This window comes from Manis javanica, chromosome 6 (assembly GCF_040802235.1).
Source record: "Manis javanica isolate MJ-LG chromosome 6, MJ_LKY, whole genome shotgun sequence".
In the NCBI taxonomy this organism is placed as follows: Eukaryota; Metazoa; Chordata; class Mammalia; order Pholidota; family Manidae; genus Manis; species Manis javanica.
The window spans coordinates 48,840,864-48,860,150 of NC_133161.1; the positions used below are offsets into that span (position 1 = coordinate 48,840,864).

Here is a 19,287-nt window from a genome sequence, read left to right on the forward strand (position 1 = left end):
GGGTACTTTCTGTGTGTCACACATTGTTCTGAGAACATTATCCTATGAATAAAAAGAAAGCCCAGCATTATTATTAACACACATAATATAGGGGGGCACCGGAAAGGCACTACAGCACAGAGAAGACAAGTAGTGACTGTGTAGCATCTCACTACACTGATGGACAGTGACTGCAATGGGGTGTGGGGGAACTTAATAATATGGGTGAATGTACTAATCACAATATTGCTCATGTGAAATCTTCATAAGATTGTATATCAATGGTACCTTAATAAAAATAATAAAAAAAGCAAAGCCCAGGTCTAATGGAGTTTGCAGTCCACTGAGGCAGGCAGACAATAAACAATTTGTCAGGGAGTGATGAGTGCTAAAAAATAACAATAAAGCACGAGAAAAAGGGTAAAAGGGAGGAGAGTGATGGTATGGATGTGGGTGCACAACTGTGTTACATAAGGAGATGGATAGGGAAAGTCTTCCCTAGAGGAAGTGAGGGGGGAACCACCCAGCTAGCTGGGAGAAAGATGATCTGGTAGTGTGAACAGTGAGTCCAAAGGCCCTGAGACAGGAGAGTACCAACTGTATTCACAGAATAGAGAGGAGTCCAGCACAGGGAGAGTGGTATCAGGTGCCAAGTTATCCTGGACATCATGGTGAAGAACGTGTATGTTACTTTGAATGGGCTAGGAAGCCTGTAGAGGTTTGTGAACAAGATATTAGCACATGCAAAACACCGAACACAGTAAATCCTCAAAAAGTGCTAGCTTTTATTTTTACTTCTCTTGACTCTGAAGGTAATCTCCATTCTGCTTTTTGAGAATGGTATTTTCTTTTCCAAAGTATGACAGAAAAGATGCAAAGACAATCTAAAAAGTTCTGATCTTACAATCTTTAGGTCTAATTTTAACATCCTTCATCTATCAGTGGTTTGATTATTAGAAAATTACCAATGTCCAAAACTTTAGCTCCTTCTTTTCATTCATTGTTCAGCAATGTCTTTCTTAAAAAGAATGTTATGGACATTTTCAAACTGAATACAAAATTAGAACACCAAACTTCAAGCAATTATCAGTTCATGGCTAATCTTGTTTTTAAGTTGCCATCCATTTCCCCCCCTTCCCTTACACTGTATGGCAAATTCCAAACATATCTTTTTTATCCATGAATGCTTCAGTATGTATGCCTAAAAATAAAATCTTTCTTTTTTTGTATTACCATACCATTAGCACACCTACAAATTTAGCAATAATTGCTTAATAACATAAAAAATCCAGTCATCAAATCAAATTTCCCTGTCTCATTAATGTTTTTTTCAAAATAGTTGATTTATTTAAATCAGGATCCAAGCAGTTTATACATTGCATTTGGTTGATAGGTCTTGTAAACCTTTTAAAATCTGTTCACCCTCCCTCTTTTTTTTTTTTCCTTTGTCACTTGTTTGTTGAAGAGACCATTTGTGCCTTAGACGCCCCTCATTTTGTATTTTGCTGAATGTACCCTTTGGAGTTGTTGAATATGTTCCTCTTCCCCCTTATTATTCCTATAAACTTAGCCCTGAAGGCATAATCAAATTGGATTTTGGGGCTGTGAACTTCCTGTTGTACTCCACCAGGAGGTATATCCTGCCTTTCTGCTTTCTCTCTCTCATGCTCTCTCTCTCATGCTTTCTCTTTCTGTCTGTCTCTCTCGTTGTGGTAAAATATGTGATGCCGGGGTTCTTGTTTGCGAAGCTGAAGAATGAGCTTCACAAACAGTCAAGGTAGGAGAGAAAGGTACAGGCTTTTATTTAGAGATACAGTGAAAGGACAGAGCTCCCAGCTCACGCCAGGAGGGGACAAGAGAGACCGTAGTGGTGCGTTGTCTAGGGGGTTTTATAGGCAGTTGAGGATTTTTCGAGAACACGAAAAAAACTTTGGGGTGTGGACTTGCATCACCTGCCCTGTCAAGGTGGGCTGGGTCATAATCTGATTGCTAGGGCTGACAGCGGGATTCACGGGTTATGCTGATACCCTTGCAGAACACTCAAACATTCCAGACCAAGTTACTCCTGGTCTTTTGACCTGTAACTGATCTCACTGAAGATGTCTATATTCTTAGGTATCTTCCCCTAGAGAATTAGTGTGACCTTGACTTTGCATAATGCTTAACAGAGTTTCAATGGGGACTTCTTTGCCCATTGTTACATTGCTCTGACTGTAAATATTCTGCCCTGCTTTTCCCAGAGGCCCTAAACCTACTCTGACTACACCTATGGTCCCTGTCTCATATGCATACCATCAAATTCACCATTTTAGCCATATCAGAGTGTACAGGTCAGTGGCATTCAGTGTACTCACAATGTCATGTAACCATCACCACTAATTCCAGAACTTTTCCATCACCCCAAAAAGAAACCCTGTACCCATTAATCTCCAGTCCCCTTCCCCTGATCCCTGGCAACCACTAATCTGCTTCTTGTCTCTATGGCTTTTTCTATTTTGGGTATTTCATATAAATGAGATCATATAATATGTAGCCTTTTGTGACTGGCTTCTTTCACTTAGTATAGTGTTTTCAGGGTTCATAAATGTTTAGTAGGAATCAGTACTTAAATCCTTTTTATGACTGAATCATATTCTCTGTTGTATGTATATGCCACATTTTATTTATCCATTCATCAGTTGAGGGACATTTAAGTTGTTTCCATCTTTTGACTTCTGTGAATAGTCAAACTATAAACTACGTGAATATGTGAACTATGAACATTCATGTACAAATTCTTGCTCAAAGACCTGTTTTTAATTCTTTTAAGTTTATAACTAGGAGTGCCTCTCTTCTTGGAGTGCTGAGACTCATCAGAGGGGTTCAGTGGGTGTCAGCCTGATCCATACATGATAGTGTTCCCTGTGGGCTTTTCATCTATGGATTTCAGCCACCATGGATGATCACTGTCTATTCCAGTAGGGTTCCAGGAGCATGCTTTTCATAGAGGTCAAGGTGATCTAACCATATACTTTTAGTTAACATTAAAGTGGCTCTGTTCTGGGCAACCAAGTTCATGTGATTCTCTTAAGGGGAAGAAAAACTAAAGGAGAGAAAGATTGGTGACCAAAAAGTGTGGGAAAGGCTACATATGACAGACCCTCTTGCTGCAGGTTCTGGTGCCCACTTACATATAAAAGTCCCTGGAAGGTCTGCAGTAAAGGTCTGTTTAGCTTTGTTTCACCCTGTATTTCCCAAGTTTATTTAACAAGAAACATTTTCCTTATAATTCTTGATACTGTCCATTGGAACATGCTTTGGGGAATATTGTCTTAGTGTCTAGATTACTTAAAAGAATACTGCTTAATATGTGCACGTGTTTCTTAGCTATCTGGAACCAACCTGAGAGTCTCCTGAAAATTATTTTGTCACTTAGTGGCCATAAGATAACTAAATTCTTGTAAAGGCCCTGGACAGCAGAATTGGCAATATTTCTGGCAAAACTTCTCTTGGAAACTGAATTGAGATTATGTCCCTGGGGAGTGAATGTTTGAGTCAAAGAAGAAAATATCAATTTCACTTATCACCTCTATAAGAGTGCGTGATGAGTGATGAGGTAAACCTTAGAGAAATGCCATATCCATATGTACCGTATGAGACTTCCCTCTCTGCTCTTCCACAGAGCCTCCAAACCCTGCATAGGGTGGCCCCCACCTGTGTATCCCTGCGTCACACTGCTGCCAACTGTCTTACCATGACGTGGTCAAAGTGCTTGGATAATGCTAGGGAGAGAGGACCTAGTGGATTCCTTGAATGACTTTCCAAGGTCAGGGATTTGACCACACTCCATTCATATGGCCTTTAGGAAAAAGTGTCCACTTTAATACATTTTTCTTACCAGGTTGTTTCTAAAAGGCTGTGTGATCTTCACCTTTGATGTCAGAAGTGCTATGTGATCTGCACCTTTGAGGTCAGAAGCAGAAGTTTGTGTCTGCCCTTACAGAACGTTGAAGCTCGTCATGATTTAGGTGGGCTTAACATGGAAGCAAGGGCTTGTGAGGAGCAGGAGGAACTGGTAGAAGGATGAGCCACAAGCAATCCAGAGTGGGGAGAAGTGGAGACCTTGGGCCATCTCACCGTTAAGAGGATCCAGCCCTATTAAAGGTGTGTGCTGTGTCTGTGGTTTCTAGCTGGGGGCGGTACTCAAAGGTAGCTAGCAAATGGTGAGGTGATCCCAGGTGAGAGGTGGACTTTATGCAGGACCCCAGTCAGTAGCTGGGGATCCAGGGTTAGAGTCCAATTTCCAGGAAATGAAGCCTGGAAGGAGCTGGGCAGGATGCTAGGATCCCAGCCAGCGACTGCCTTTGTTGTGATAGGCTCAGGAATTAGGCAGGGCCAAGTATGCTTGTAGGAGGTCTCGTTGGCTAAACCAGTAGGGCATCAAAGTTAACTTAAATAGCCTGACATCCAGCATCCTAGGACAAGCTGGCTTTGAGAAGAGAACTTAAAGAGAACTCTTTAGTCACAAAAGTTTCAATTGATCTTAGTATATCAGGTTATAATTTTTTTCTGATGACTCAGCTTGGGTTTCCTTTTTATTTTCTGCATGAGAAAAGATTTGGCTCCTAGAGAAAAGGGAAACTTTCTCTAGGATCATGAAATACATCTTTCCTTTCTCTTGGTAATAGCTTGGTGAAGATGGGGGAGGAGGAGTGCCCGGAAGTTGCCAGGCAAGTAGAGCCGAGTATCCGCATCACAGTGTCCAAAGGCCTCCATGCCAACTGGCTGCCTGGCCTGTCTGCACCCAGGGCCTCTGCATATTCAGTGCCTGAAGCTTTCCTTGGGAGGAGATCAGCCCTTCAGTGCCAGCCCCTCCCCAGCCTGCCTGCACAGTGTTCCAGCTCCATGCGCCCTTCCCACCAGGCCATTTGGGGATTTCCTTCATCTCACTGTGTAATTGGCTGATACCAGACTGAGGCTGCTTTTAACATCCCTTTGCCTCCTTAGGCTACCAATGCCTATGTTGGTTTTGAAAGAAACTAGTCCTTTCCACTTTGGGATCCAGAAATATACTTTTGGTTTTTGTTTAAGAAATAAATTAACAAATTTTGTTTAAGAATGCCAGTGCAACTGCTTTCCTCCCTAACTGCCACCGTGCCTTCTTTCTCACCTTTGCCATATCCTAACTCGGTCGTGTTCTCACCCTGTGCTGTGCATGAAAGCATCCTGGCTATTGGCATCTAGTTCTTTCTGCTTCTTACCTCTGATTACGTCCCTCAGTCTTCTCTCTGCACCACCTGTAGACCAGTTTGGTGCATCCCAGCCATTGGTTCAGATATTTCTGTTGTGAGGTCACAGAGTGGCTTGGGGTGTTTATAGGTAAAAGTCACCAGCTCTAGTAAGTCTCAAGCATTTCTAGTGGACTGCTTTGATATTCCCCAATGAACAACAGCCCCAATCCTGGTGTCAGGCTGAGAGCCAGCCCTGATTCAAATTCACTATTAACCCTAAAAAGGAGGTACATATTTGGTACTGCCCAGGTATAAAGTACATGATGCTGAAGTTCTTTCTATTCATTGCTAAGTTCTTTGTGGCTCTGAGTCATCTTATTTTCCTGACGCAGTCTCTACAGGTGGCCCATGCTACTTCTCTGTGCCTCCCACTCTGGGGCAGGAGGAGGGTGGGTGTTGGGTTCCTGAGGCCCAACACTGGATTACCTCCTTTTTATGACAGTCTCCAGATGTGGCTGAGGACCCAGGCGAGGCAGCACCCCAAACTGTGTTCTGAGGGAGAAGTGATTCCACAAAAAGAAGTTGCCTCAGAAGAATGAAAGGACACCTTCAAACATGCTGTCAGTGATTCAGCCAATACAGTGATGAAGCAGCCAGCTCAGGTTGTGCCAGGCCGCCAGTCCATCCTGGGCTGAGGAAGCCAAAGGCTGACAAAAGGAGGAAGCATGCCTGAGCCAACTTGCCCAGGAGCTGGAAAATTCAAATGTGGGTACAGGGGGTTACTTAATTCCTGCACCTATTGTGGCTCAGCACACACTGATCTGTTGAGCCAAGATTTGATGTGGTGCCAATACCAGCAGCAGAAGGAGGAAATTTCACAGTGACACCAGCCAAATGGTGCCAGGGAAGAGACAAAGAGAACTCACCGGGGTCTTCCATCAGCTATCGAGGACTTCCTGAAGCCTTTCTTCTATGTGGCAGGGAGATCTGGGCTGATGTCTGGCTTCCCTGGAGTGGCTTGCAAAATAAATAAGCATAGGATCTGACATTTAAAACATTGACAACTGTAGTGTTTTAGATTTTTGTCAGTGGGGATTTGGTTTCATGATTGCTGCTAAAAAAATGTGTGTAACTCGTGCGACTATATACAATTTTCACTGATTTAATTACAGTTTAGAAAAGAAATTGCCAGATTTAGGAAAAGACATCAGCATCATGCCTCACATTTCTCATGGTGTTCAAGTTGGAGTCACTATTGATCAAAATCTTTCAGCAGCCTTTAGTCTATATCCAGTGGTTTTATAGTGACATGTAATTAGCTAACTTATTTGTGGTCCCCCTTTTTTTTTTTGAGAGGGCATCTCTCATATTCATTGATCAAATGGTTGTTAACAACAATAAAATTCTGTATAGGGGACTTAATGCACAATCATTAATCAACCCCAAGCCTAATTCTCAACAGTCTCCAATCTTCTGAAGCATAACGAACAAGTTCTTACATGGTGAACAAGTTCTTACATAGTGAATAAGTTCTTACATGGTGAACAGTGCAAGGGCAGTCATCACAGAAACTTTTGGTTTTGATCACGCATTATGAACTATAAACAATCAGGACAAATATGAATATTTGTTTGATTTTTATACTTGATTTATTTGTGAATCCCACATTTCTCCCTTATTATTATTATTATTTTTTTTTTTAATAAAATGCTGAAGTGGTAGGTAGATGCAAGATAAAGGTAGAAAACATAGTTTAGTGCTGTAAGAGGGCAAAAGTAGATGATCAGGTGTGTACCTATAGACTAAGTATTAATCCAAGCTAGACAAGGGCAACAAAACATCCACGGATGCAGATTTCTCTCAAAACGGAGGGGTGAGGCTCTAAGCCTCACCTCTGTTGATCCCCAATTTCTCACCTGATGGCCCCCCTGCGACTGTGCCTGTCTTAGGTTGTTCCTCCCTTGAGGAACCTTATGTGGTCTCTTTTTTATGACTGTGCATTGGACAGTATCAAAAGATACCTGCCTTTGGCTATTTGTATAAATCTTTAAGTTCAGTATCTTGTGGGCTTCCATAAAAGGTAATTGAAGAACTTTATTAGCAGAATATAGCAGTGCTTTAAAGTGCTTATGGGGGAATCTTGAAAAGATGGTAAACTGTTTACAGGAGAGGTAGCAAACTCTGACCCATCTGGAATAGAGAGCAAAATTCATGCATTTGCTTTAAACAAGTTTTATCAGTAGAATGCATGTCTTAGTTTATAAATAGTAAAACCTAAGTCTGGGAAGCAATTTTAGTTCTTTAGGGACCACAACTTAACATGAATAGGGCTAATACGGTTCATGGTCAGAATGGGTTATGGAATAATAGAAAATCCAATTCAAAATAAATGCTGACTGAGTCATTCTAAGACAGCACACTGTTACTGGCAGGTGGCGTGTCTACTGTTAGATGCATTTGAATCATCATTTCCAAGTGGATGAGGACCCACTGTCATCTTTTTCAGCTTCCCCAGCCTCCAGTCCTGGAAGCCTTGACAATCTAGATGGTTGAACACACACAGGACATCACAGGCAGCCTGTTTTGTGGGTGCTTGACCAGATCTAATTTATACAGTTCCCCTCTGGCCTCTAACCACCAGACCTGCTCTCTCAAACTTCCTAGAGTGAATCCACTCCTGTAAGACAGCTGTTCTGATAGTTTAATTTAGGTTTCATGTGTTCCCTAATTTGCCCATTTCTTTTTCCAGGCTGATTCTGTGGGTTGGAGTCCTCTGAGGCTGCTCACTTAAGAGGATGAACTTCCCAGAGAGAAGAGACCAGTGCCATAGCCAAGCAAAAACAGTAGCTGTGCTTCCGAACTAGACTCTCCAGAAGGTCCGTGAAGTGCTTTCCCAGTCCACCACCCCATCTCACTCAGCTTGTCCTGCATTTCAGAGTTTCCAGACCTTTTGCCATGCTGGAGGTCCACCACTAGCTGGCATCAATTAGCCAATGGTCTTAAAAGAGATGCCCAGCAAAAGAACGAAATATTGCAGGTACCATCTGCTCAAAGTTCCCTTTTCTGGGCAGTATTCTTCTAGACAGCTGGTTAAGTTGAGAGATTCACCTGCCTCCTTTTGGCTGTAATTTAACATTTCCTGAACAACTCTTTCAAATGATTATTTGTCTGGTGTAAATTATGTAAAATAGTATAGTCACTTTGGAAAATACTTTGGCATAGTAAAAGTTGACCCAGCAATTCCATTTTTAGACATAATACTGTATAGAATCTCTTACACATATGCACCAGGAGGCATGGAAAAGAACATTCACAGTAGCATTGTCTGCGACAGCAACAAAAACAGATGAACAAAGCTAGAAATATCCTAAATGTCCACTGACAGGAGAATGACTAAATACATTGCTTATCCATTTTTTAAAAATTTTGGTAAGATGTATATAAATAGAACTTACCGTTTTAACCATTTTTAAGTGTACAGTTTGTGGCAGTAAGTACTTTCACACTGTTGTGTAACTACCACCATCATCCATATCCAGAGCTTTTTTTCTTCCTCAACTGAAACTCTGTATACATTGAACACTAACTCCCTGGTCCTTTCTCCCCCACAGCCCCTGGCAATCTTTACTTTCTGTCTCTATGAATTTAACTCTTCTAGGTATCTTATATGAGTGGAATCGTACAATATTTGTCCTTCTGGCTTATTTTAACTTCATAATGTTTTCAAAGTTCATCCATATTGTAGCATGGATTAGAATTTTCTTCCTTTCTAAAGCTGAATAATATTCCATTGTGTGCGTGTATATATATATATATCTGTATATATGTCTATACACACCACACTACATATTCTTTATCCATTCCCCCATTGTTGGATGCTTGTGCTGCTTCCACCTTTTGGCTTTTGTGAATAATGCTGCTGTGAACATGGATGTACAAATGTTCCTCAAGTCCCTACTTTCACTTCTTTGGGGTATATAAGAAGTGGTATTGCTGGATCATGTGTGGGTGCTGGATCAAGCACCCACACATGTGCTATGTTTTGGGGAATCATTGTACTGTTTTCCACAGCTGTACCTATTGTTCATTTTTTTATGGCATATAATAAACTATAGCATAACCATAACATAATTTTAGATATTACCAAACTTTTTTCTAAAATGGTTGGTAAATATATATATGTATATATGTATATGTGTGCACCCACCAGCAGTGCATTAAGAGTTCCTAGTGAGCCACATCTTTGCCAGCACTGAGTTGTCGCAGATTCAGATTTCTGAATTTTTGCCAGTTTACTGGTTTTAAATGATTATCTCATCACAGTCTTAATTTTTATTTCCCTGATTGCCAGTGCAATTACTAATTTCCTTTGTTTGAAAGTTTTGTTTTTCGCATGGATGTCTTTGATCCATTAAGAATTAATGTTGCATATGGTATATATGAAGGGGGTCTAATTTTATTCCTTTATACATGGATGACCAGTGTGCTGGCTCTATCCTTTTCCAGTTGCCACCTATCTCACATGTCAAGTTTCCATATATGGCTGATCTGCCTCTGAGTTCTCTATTTGTTCACTTGGTTAATTATCTGTCTACAGTAATGGCATCTGTTTTCTTTACTGTGAGGGGACAGTAATGTATTGAGAGAGACTGATGCTGGGTTCATTAGGCACTGATTGTCCAGTATTATAATTGCACAAGGTATGGACTAGGTGGTTAGAATTGGCTTGCTGGTTGAATAAAGCATGGGCCATGCACTCATGGAGCTCACAGACACATATTTGAATCCTGATGATGCAATGTGATGAGTGGTAATGGAGGAATGGCTGAAGTGCTATGAGAAAAAACGATGTAGGAAACAACTAATTCTAGGATGAGGGTGTCCAAGAAGGTAACAGTCCAGGAGGTCGACCATTTCAAATAGGAACTGTATGGTATCATTGAGAGCTGAGTTCTAGATGTAGACAAATTCATATTTGAATCCTAGTGCCCCCATTATAACGCATGTGACCCTGAAAAATTCTTGAGACTTCTTGAGCCTCAGCTTCATTATCTATTCAACAGGGGTAATAATAATATCTACCTCAGAAGGTTGTTGGGAAAATTAAAAGAGACCACGTATCAGGAGCATTTAGCCCAGTGCCTGACACATTGGAAGTACTCAATAAACATAAACCTGTTAATTCATTCATTCAGTAATAGCTGAGTGCCTACTAAGTGCCAGACATGGTAGTAGGCTATAAAGACAAGTGTGAGCAAAGTAAATGGTGTCTGCTCATGTAGCTTTCAGTCAAGCGGGATCTATAGGCACTCATAAAATAATCATGCAAATATATCACTACAGACTTTGATGAGTGCTATAAAGGCAAATTATAGCAAGCTAGGACAGCACTGAAGAGGAAAACCTAATTTATTATGATTGTTTTTGTTACCACTACCTCTGCAGTGGAACTTGAAGGATGAATAGGACTTTATGGGTGTGGCAAGCAGGGAAGGAAGGTCATTCTAGTCCTGCTGAACTTCAGAGGAAAAGGCATGGAGATATGAAAGTTTTTCCCAAGGTCAGGGGCCAGGGCCTGGGTACCCGTTACTCCCCAGAGGCTTTGGAGGGATTCCTTTTGCCCACCTTTCCCAGGGTATAGGCAGGAAGAGGTTGAATGGTGGCCTGTGGCCCCCAAACATGGTTCATGGCTCAGTGTGCCACCGTCTTGTGTAAAAAATTATTCTCAATGATACTGACCAGCTCCATGGTAATAAGGGACTGAAAACAAATGGTGAACCTGGCTCAGATGAACTGGATTACAGTGAAGCCCTTTTGATGTTAGTGTTGGTCAAAAAGTATTTACAATTGAATTTAGTTTGGTGTTCCAAAGCTCAAAGATAAAAAGTGCTCAGACAAAAGTTAAGTTATATGTTTCCAAGACATAAGTGAAGTATTTTTACAGGCTGATGGTGAATACTACTTTCTAGTTAGAGTAGATGTAGCAAAGAGTTATATTTCCAAGAAGAGAAAAATAGATGATTTTGAGTTTTTCTTCTGGAACAAGGACAAGTCAGTAGTTCTCATATCATAGTGTATATCAGAATCCCTGTGAGAGCCTGTTAAAAATGTAGACTTCCTGACATCCTGAGACTCAGTGTTTCCTGGGCCCAGGGCTCGCTCTGGTGTTCCCCAGAAGGTTCTGATACTGGAAGACACCCTTTGAGAAGCCTTGTAGGTTTAGCATCTTTAATTCTTCCGGTTTTTTCTTCACAAATTCTTCTAGAAGAGTCTCAAAAAGGGGCTCTTTCTTTCCCATCCCCTGTTTCCCTGCCTCAGCATCAGCCAAGGATCCCCAGCGATGTGGTCTGGGCAGGTCTCATGAATGTGTAAAACAGGGTGGAGACTAGGAACTAGGCTAGGTGGGCAGCCAGTTTATCTAAAGTCACTCTGCTGTTCCAAGCATAGTGCAGGCCATGAACACATGTATCTGAGAGCTTTATGCAGCTTAGTGCTGCCATTGGCCTGCTGACCACTGATTCATACAACTGTGTAGAAGTTAGTGGTACAGGCTCTGGACTCAGTTTTCTGTTGGAGTCCTAGATTTGCCCAGATTGGTTAGATCTTACTAGACTGTAACCTTTAACAAATTCCTGAACCCCTACAAGCCCATCTTCTCTTGTTTGTGAAACAACTTGATGAGTGGGGCTTTTGTGAGGATGTAAAAGGGTAATATATGCATTTGTCAAGTTCAGGGACTGGTAATTTGGGGGACTGAGTTAAGTAATTAAGGGGCTGGCATTTTGGAGGATTAAGATTACGTGAGTAAGATTAAGCTAAATGATTTGAGTGAGCAGGTAACTTGGGGGATATTGCTATTGTCATATCGTGGACTGTGGAGAGCCAGAGCCAGCATCTGTCTCTTTGTCTAGCACTCAGCCCCTCATTCTGCCCTCTCTACTTTTTTTTTTTTAAATTGAGGCTTAATTGGCATACATTATATTAGTTTCAGGTATAGAACATAATGATTCAATGTTTGTATTTACTGCAAAGTGATAGCCACAAAAAGTCTAGTTAATACCCATCACCATACATAGTTACAGAATTTTTTTCTTGGGATGAGAACTTTAAAGATGTATGCTCTTAGCAACTTTCAAATATGCAGTACAGTATTAACTAGTCACCATGCTGTGCATTACATCCCTATAACTTACTTATTTTATAACTGAAAGTCTACCTTTTGACCCCCTTCACCCATTTGTCCCTCTTTCCATTCCCCATCTCTGGGACCACTAATCTATGAGCTTGTTTTGTTTTTTTTAGATTCCACGTATAAGTGAGATAATATGGTATTTGTCTTTGTCTGACTTACTTCACATTGCATAATGTCCTCCTCAAGTTCCATCCATGTTGTTGCAAATGGCAAGATTTCACTCTTTTTTATGGTTAAATAAATATTCCATTTTAACTATGTATACCACATTTTCTTTATTCATTCATCTGTCACTTGACACTTAGGTTATTTCTGTACCTTGGCTATTGTAAATAATGCTGCAGTGAACATGAGTGCCTGTATCTTTTTTAGTTAGTGTTTTTGTTTTCTTTGGATAAATACCCAGAAGTTTAATTGCTAGATCATATGGTAGCTCTATTTTTACTTTTTTTGAGGAATCTCCATTCTTTGCCCTCTGTACTTTTAGTTACTTCTCCTCTAATAAATGTCCATGGTCTTCACTCCATATACTCTTAGCCACATTATTTTCAGTGCTCAACTGAAATCCCACTTCTTCTATAAAACCTTTTACCATACCAGTAACTTCAGCTCCCACTGATGTGTTCTTTCTCTAGTTACTGTTGTGGTTTTCATCCACATCTGCACCTGTTAGGTTCTGATTACATTCTGCCTTATATTGATCTTTAATTATTACATGGGTGTGTTTTGTCATCTGATCTAAAATAAAACTCTTGGAGATCAGAATAAATCTTTGCTTCCAGTGACTGTAAGAAAAACCTGTATATGTGGAAGGGAGATGTAAGTTTGCATTGACCAACAAGAAATAAATTTTTTTTGCTTAATAAAGAGCCAAGGCTCGGAATTTTCATACACGAATTCTCATTTAATTCTCAAAGAATCATGCATTCTTTGTATACAACTTATTTAGTCATATACTCCTGTGTATTGTAAATATAGAAATATGAGAAATTCATTAGTAGTCTATATCTGCCCCTTTCTCCTCAGTACACACACACACACACACATCCCAAAGAAGGAGCACCTAAGGGCCAAGATCATAATAAGGATACTAGTGCTGGGATGCTAATCTCAGCAGTTCCCACCCCCCTGACTGGGCTGGTTCCTCTCTTCTGTTAAGTACAAATGTGATGATCAGGGGGTTGCAACTCTCAGTTCCAACCCCCTCCTGGTTGGTGGTGGGTGGTGGAAGCTGTTCAAGGCTGTCTGTGTCACTATCCTTACCCTGTTCTTTAAACATTTTGTTTAGGGACCCTCTCTTCCCACCCCAAAATGGAAGGACAGACATTCTCATCAAGCAAGAGTGCTCCCAGACAGTAGCGGAGGGTCTGCATAGAGCATGAGCACAGCTCTGGAGGGGCTGGGCTGGGCTGGGGACACTGGTGGGACACACCCCTGTCCAGTTGTCTTTACCTTCCTCTTTTGTCTTGAAATACCTTCTGGGGACAATCTCTCAAAAAGGGCAGCTTTCAGGGGACTTACCCTTGGAGTCTGGGAGCTTGATCAACTCCCTTCCCTTTCCCTCCAAGGAAGCCCTAGATCTTTCATGAAATGCGGCCTCTAGAGGCCAGCTGTGGCATCCCAGCTAAATTCAGCAGAGGTTCTTCCTACATTTTGACACCAAATAAAACACCCAGTGTAAGCAGCTAGAAGTGAGTGGGTCAGGGAAATGGGTGAAACCTTCTTTTAAAGTTACTGTTTCTCTTAGAAGAGAAACCTCCACTTTAACTGTGACAACCAATTTCTCTGATAACTCCAGTTTCTTTAGTACATTTTCACATTGAAGTTGGGAGCCCTGCAACTTGCTGAGACCTAAAAACACCTAATTTTCACAGTTTGGATTCCTTGTTTGTATTGAGAGAATCTCTCCATACGTTTGTCAAACCCTGAAGGCTTTCTGGGATGGCATGGTTTTGTCCTTTATAAAAACATCTTACTCAATTTAGGACAGAAAACCCCCACAACAAATGTTCATCCTCCGTGGATGTGTGCTCATAAACTCACCTGCTGTGAGCAGATACTTTGCCTGTGATCCTGGAACGTGATGAATGAAAGGATCCTGAGGTTTGGCAAAGTTCTCAGCAGGAGGAAGTTAAGGAGGACCAGAGATCTACTAACCTGGCCTTTTCTGGAGAACAAGGATGTTCACAGGACTACTACTGTGCTAAAGATGGCTCCCAGAGCCAGACCCCAAAGACCACATGAAGTGGCCCACACTGAGGGGAGAAAATGGCTGGTGTTTTTTGTTGTGACATGGTTAATACTCACCTTGAGGGAGAAATTCACATTACTTTAACTAACTCCTGTATGCATCCAGATTGATTTGAGCAACTTGATGCTGCCAAATCAGAACATAGGCCCTTACTCATTTCTCAACTAGAATGACATAAAATTGATTGTCTATAAAATATTTATCAGATCGAGGCTAGTGTTTGAATTACAATATCTCTTGCAGGCTTGAAAATGTCGTCTCTTTGCTTATTTCATTATTGATTAGGCAGACAAAATTTTTACTTAATGTGACTATAATGTGTTTACTGGGATTAATTTACTCACTCTTGAGGATTAATTTAATTTTTTTATGATAATTTTTCCTGGGACTTTTTTCTACCCAAAGGGGTCACATCAAAATTTATGAGACTGTTATATGGTTCACAATAATTTAGGTGTAACTGAATAATTTATACCTGTGTTTGCCCATCAGAATTATCTGGGGAGTGTCTTAAAAATACAGATTCCCAAGTTGTAGCCTGGACCCAGTGAAGCAGAATTCTGGGGGAGCAGTTGGGAATTCTTCCATTTAAAGATGTTCCACAGTAATTCTGGTGCAGCAGCCCTGGTCCCTCTTTGTGGACTAGGGTTTGGAAACTCATCAGTATAGTTTAGTCTTGAGTAACTCTAAGGTTAAAATGTTATTGTTAGTAAACATGGAATTTTTTGTTGCTAGCACCACATGTCCTATTTCTTTGCATCCTCCTGCCCACTAGAATTACTCAAGTACCCCTCCCTTTGTAAGAATTGAACTTTAGAGGAGGAGAACAAATGAAGTGAAGGAGATTCCGAAGAGCTTTGTTGTCTCTTAAAGTAGTCACTGTGACGGAGAAGCCAGCTAGAGGAAGCAGAACAGCCACCTGTTGAGGCTCTTCCTCTGCTGGCCTCGTCTGGGCTAAGCTCTGTGGGTAAGTGTCACTCCATTTGACTGGGTCCCTGAAGTCCCTCAGGAAAGCTGGGTTGGTCCAGGGTTATGTGCCTGCAGACTTCGCCATGTTTGGTGATGTGAACTGGTACCTGGACACAGGGCTTGAAGAATACTGACCTGTTAAGTTACTTAACGAGTAGTGACACGGTCATACCAAATCAAAGCTATCAGAACTAAAACATTCAATTACATATTAAAACAAACACAAACACAATCACAGTGACAACAAAATGCTTAAAAAAACCAAAGTGTTGTTTCCCTCCCCCTCATGTCAATGAGTAGGCTTTTCTTTACTGGACAAAGGCTATCCATCTATTTGACCTAAAAATCAGTATCCAGGTTTGATCAAGGATTTCATGAAAATACACGTATCTACTAGAAAAGTCTTGCATGTGGTAGAAAAAAAGCAAATCATATTTAAAGGTGCATTTGGGGAGCACATAGCAAATTCCAAATGTACAAAAGGCATATGATGTAAAAGAAAGCTCCTTTCCATCTTTTCTAGGTTTTGTCCCTTAGAGACACTCACTGAGACCAATGTTCGTTAAAAAATTTTATGCCTATATCATATACTACCTCATACATGTATGGACAGCCTCTTAAAAACAAGTCATGTCCAGCCTTTCTGCTGTTATAAAAATGCTCTAATGAACATATCCATTAGTATATATCCATACCTGTACCAAAGTCTGAATCCACTGGGTAGAATATTTAAAGGATGCATTTCTGAAGTGGAAATTACAGGCCCAATGGGTATGTGGACTTAGTTTTGATAGATGGTCCATATTGCCCTATCATCCCAGGGGCTGTGACAGTTTACTATTAAGAGTCATCTTAATGAATATTGTTCCTAATAGTTTTTCTGTTAATTTTCTGTTTGTGTGTTTTTCCAATTATATAATACATCGTTGCAGATAAGGATGATTTTACCTCCTTATTTCCAGTTTTTAATAAATACCTCTATTTCTTTCTTTTGCATTGGCTAGTAATTCTGCAGCAATGCTAAACAACAGTGGGAAGAGTGGGCAACTTTTTCTTTTTCCTGACTCTAATTGGAAAACTTCTATTATTTCCTTATTATATATAAAACTTAAAAAAAAATCCTTACTGAAAGGTAAAAAAATTCAAAAATGGAATTTAAAAAAAATATATCTTTCTGGAATCTACACAAATTATTTTATTGAAAATAATTAATTTTATTAAAATGAGATTGCTCAGAAAATCTAACTTGTAGTTGCCCTGAATGTAGCAAAAATTGTTATGATTACAATATTATTTATAATAAAAACAAAAATCTATGAACTATAAAAATATATCTTAACAGAGAAATGCTTAAATAAATTATAGCACCTTCATATAGAGGGAAACTATTCAGCTCTTTAAAAAATAATGAAGTAGATTATATATGTCAAGATGGATCAGTCTGACATCTGAGGTCAAGTGAAAAAAGCAAGTGCAATTTAGTGTGTGTCCTTGTTTGTGTAAATGGCAAATAGGGATGTGCATATATAAATTTGCATGTATACACAAAGAAAAATTCTGGAAGTACATGGAAAGTTATTAGTAATGTTTGCTTCTTAATGAAGGATAAATGTCTGGGCATCTGAGGTAATCTGCTCTGTGGATTTTTTTTTTAACTATACATTTATTCCTTTTCAATGAAAAACAAAAGTAATGATTAAAGGTATTTTTAAAACATTTTGTTCATGTTAAGGTTTTAAAGGCTAGTAACTTAAAGGTGAAAGATAAATGATATTAAACATTACTAATCACGGGCAGATTTGTCATCTGGAGGTTTTTGTTTATTGTTGTTTTGTTTTTGCACCTGAGGCGGGTCCCTCACTCCTCTCATCCCTGTCCCACTCCTATGAGGGAGCTCCAATTTCTGGAATTTTCCACAGCCCTACACTTCTCTGCATTAGGAGCTTATTCCAGTTAAGTTAGCTTCATTCTTACATCTGGGGGAGTCATGTAGAGCTTTTATAGTAAATGTTCTCTAAATAGAGTTCCCAACTCCTTTCTTAATAGTAAATGGAAGGCTTTTTGGCTTTGTGTTGATTGGGAATCTCTCAACTTGGATGAACAATAGGGAAATGACTTACTAAATTTGGGCCAACAATATGATGGCATATGCTTTTGTTAAAAATTATGATTATGATATGGCAGGAAAAATGCCTGCCATAATGATAAATGAAAAGAGCAAACAGAACACATATACACTATGATTTTAACTCTGCAAAAACAAAAAGGGGGATAAATTGATAAGGTAGCTTTAGTAGAGTGATTTGGTAAAGTGAGGGGTTTTCCCCAAATACCTTAACATTGGCATTACATCAGTATGTTTTATTAAAAAATAAAAAAGTGTTGGTAAAATAAATTGTGTTTCAGATCTTGATATGAAAAGAGGAAATATATTTTCTGGTTTTCTTTTAATGTTGCATGTGGAGAAGGGAAGTGTCTCAAGGTCCCACAAAACTAGGAAATTTAAGAGAGCACCACCATTCAGGAAGGATTTCTTATTGTCACTTCTGAGCAAATGAAAATTGAGCTTCTGCTATGGCAAGTCTCGGCACAACTCTTGAGTATGAAATTCCATTTAAAAGGGATTCCTCTTTGGAGCTTCCTAATGAATGACTGCCACCATGGTTATATTTTACGTCAGTGTGGCTGGTCCTGCTGCTTATTTATCATTTTTAAGGGACCTGTCTCACCACATCTTGATGCAGAGCCCTACTGCTCGCTGGGTTGATGTAATTAATTCACTGTGGGGAGGTGATTGTTTAGTGACTTAGGGAAAGCTCTAGAAAATTCTTCCTGAATGTCCAGAGACCTTTGACTCTCAAAGATCTGATGGTCACCATTATTGAGACAATATTTGCTTCCTTTCATTCTCTTACATCTTTTCTCTCTCAGCTCATAAGGTAAACAGCACTGATCTCTGCTCACAAGTTACCAGGCATATCAGGCATGACCCAACCTTCCTGAAATTCCATCTATTGTGAAAGAAGAAAGAATGCTCAGGGATTCATATGTTTTTGCCTCTTTCCCGGGTATGACTTTACCTACACAGGTAGATAATACGCTAGCATCCTTTTGGTTAGTGATACATTTCTTTGCCGACTGCTGCAGCAGGCTCGCCTCATCTAGAATAAATCTTTTCCTTTCTACACTGTATCCTTTGGTCTGGATCACTGGAAGTTTGTCTCCATAAAATGATGATTGAGACCTTCCTAATTTGGCTAGTTGAGGGAATGACCAGTTGGAGAGGGAAGTCTCCACCTTGAGGTTTTATGACTTTGCAGCTGGGAGATTACTCATATTGTAAGGAAAGGTAAAAACATGACATTTGAACTGGGAAAAGGGCAGAGCTTTGGGAAAATGTGATATTTGGGGACATATTTTTACAACCAACTCATAGTCACTTACTCAATCTTCAGAAAGCAGAGAATAGGAATGGAAAGCAATCAATGGAGAAATCCCAGGGAATGATGGGTGAGGGAAAATCTTGGTAAAATCAGCAAAGAGTGCCTGTATGAAGTTTTAAAAATCTGAGTTTTCCTTTTTGCTTTGGGAGGAAAGGATTATAAAATAAACCAGTTGAGGCCTTACCTGAGAAAATACTGTATATAGAAGAGAAGGAGAGAAGAAGGGAGGGAGGGAGGCAGGGA

At 40.0% G+C, this 19,287-nt stretch overlaps 1 long non-coding RNA gene across 1 annotated transcript; it reads left to right on the top strand.

Annotated features, from left to right (window-relative positions):
• The first annotated feature begins 1,740 nt into the window (after positions 1-1,740).
• LOC140850081 (uncharacterized) lies at positions 1,741-9,303 on the top strand. Its single transcript, XR_012132824.1, has 3 exons — positions 1,741-4,122; positions 5,692-5,954; positions 7,939-9,303. It is a non-coding gene; the product is annotated as an uncharacterized lncRNA (long non-coding RNA).
• The last annotated feature ends 9,984 nt before the right edge of the window (positions 9,304-19,287 follow it).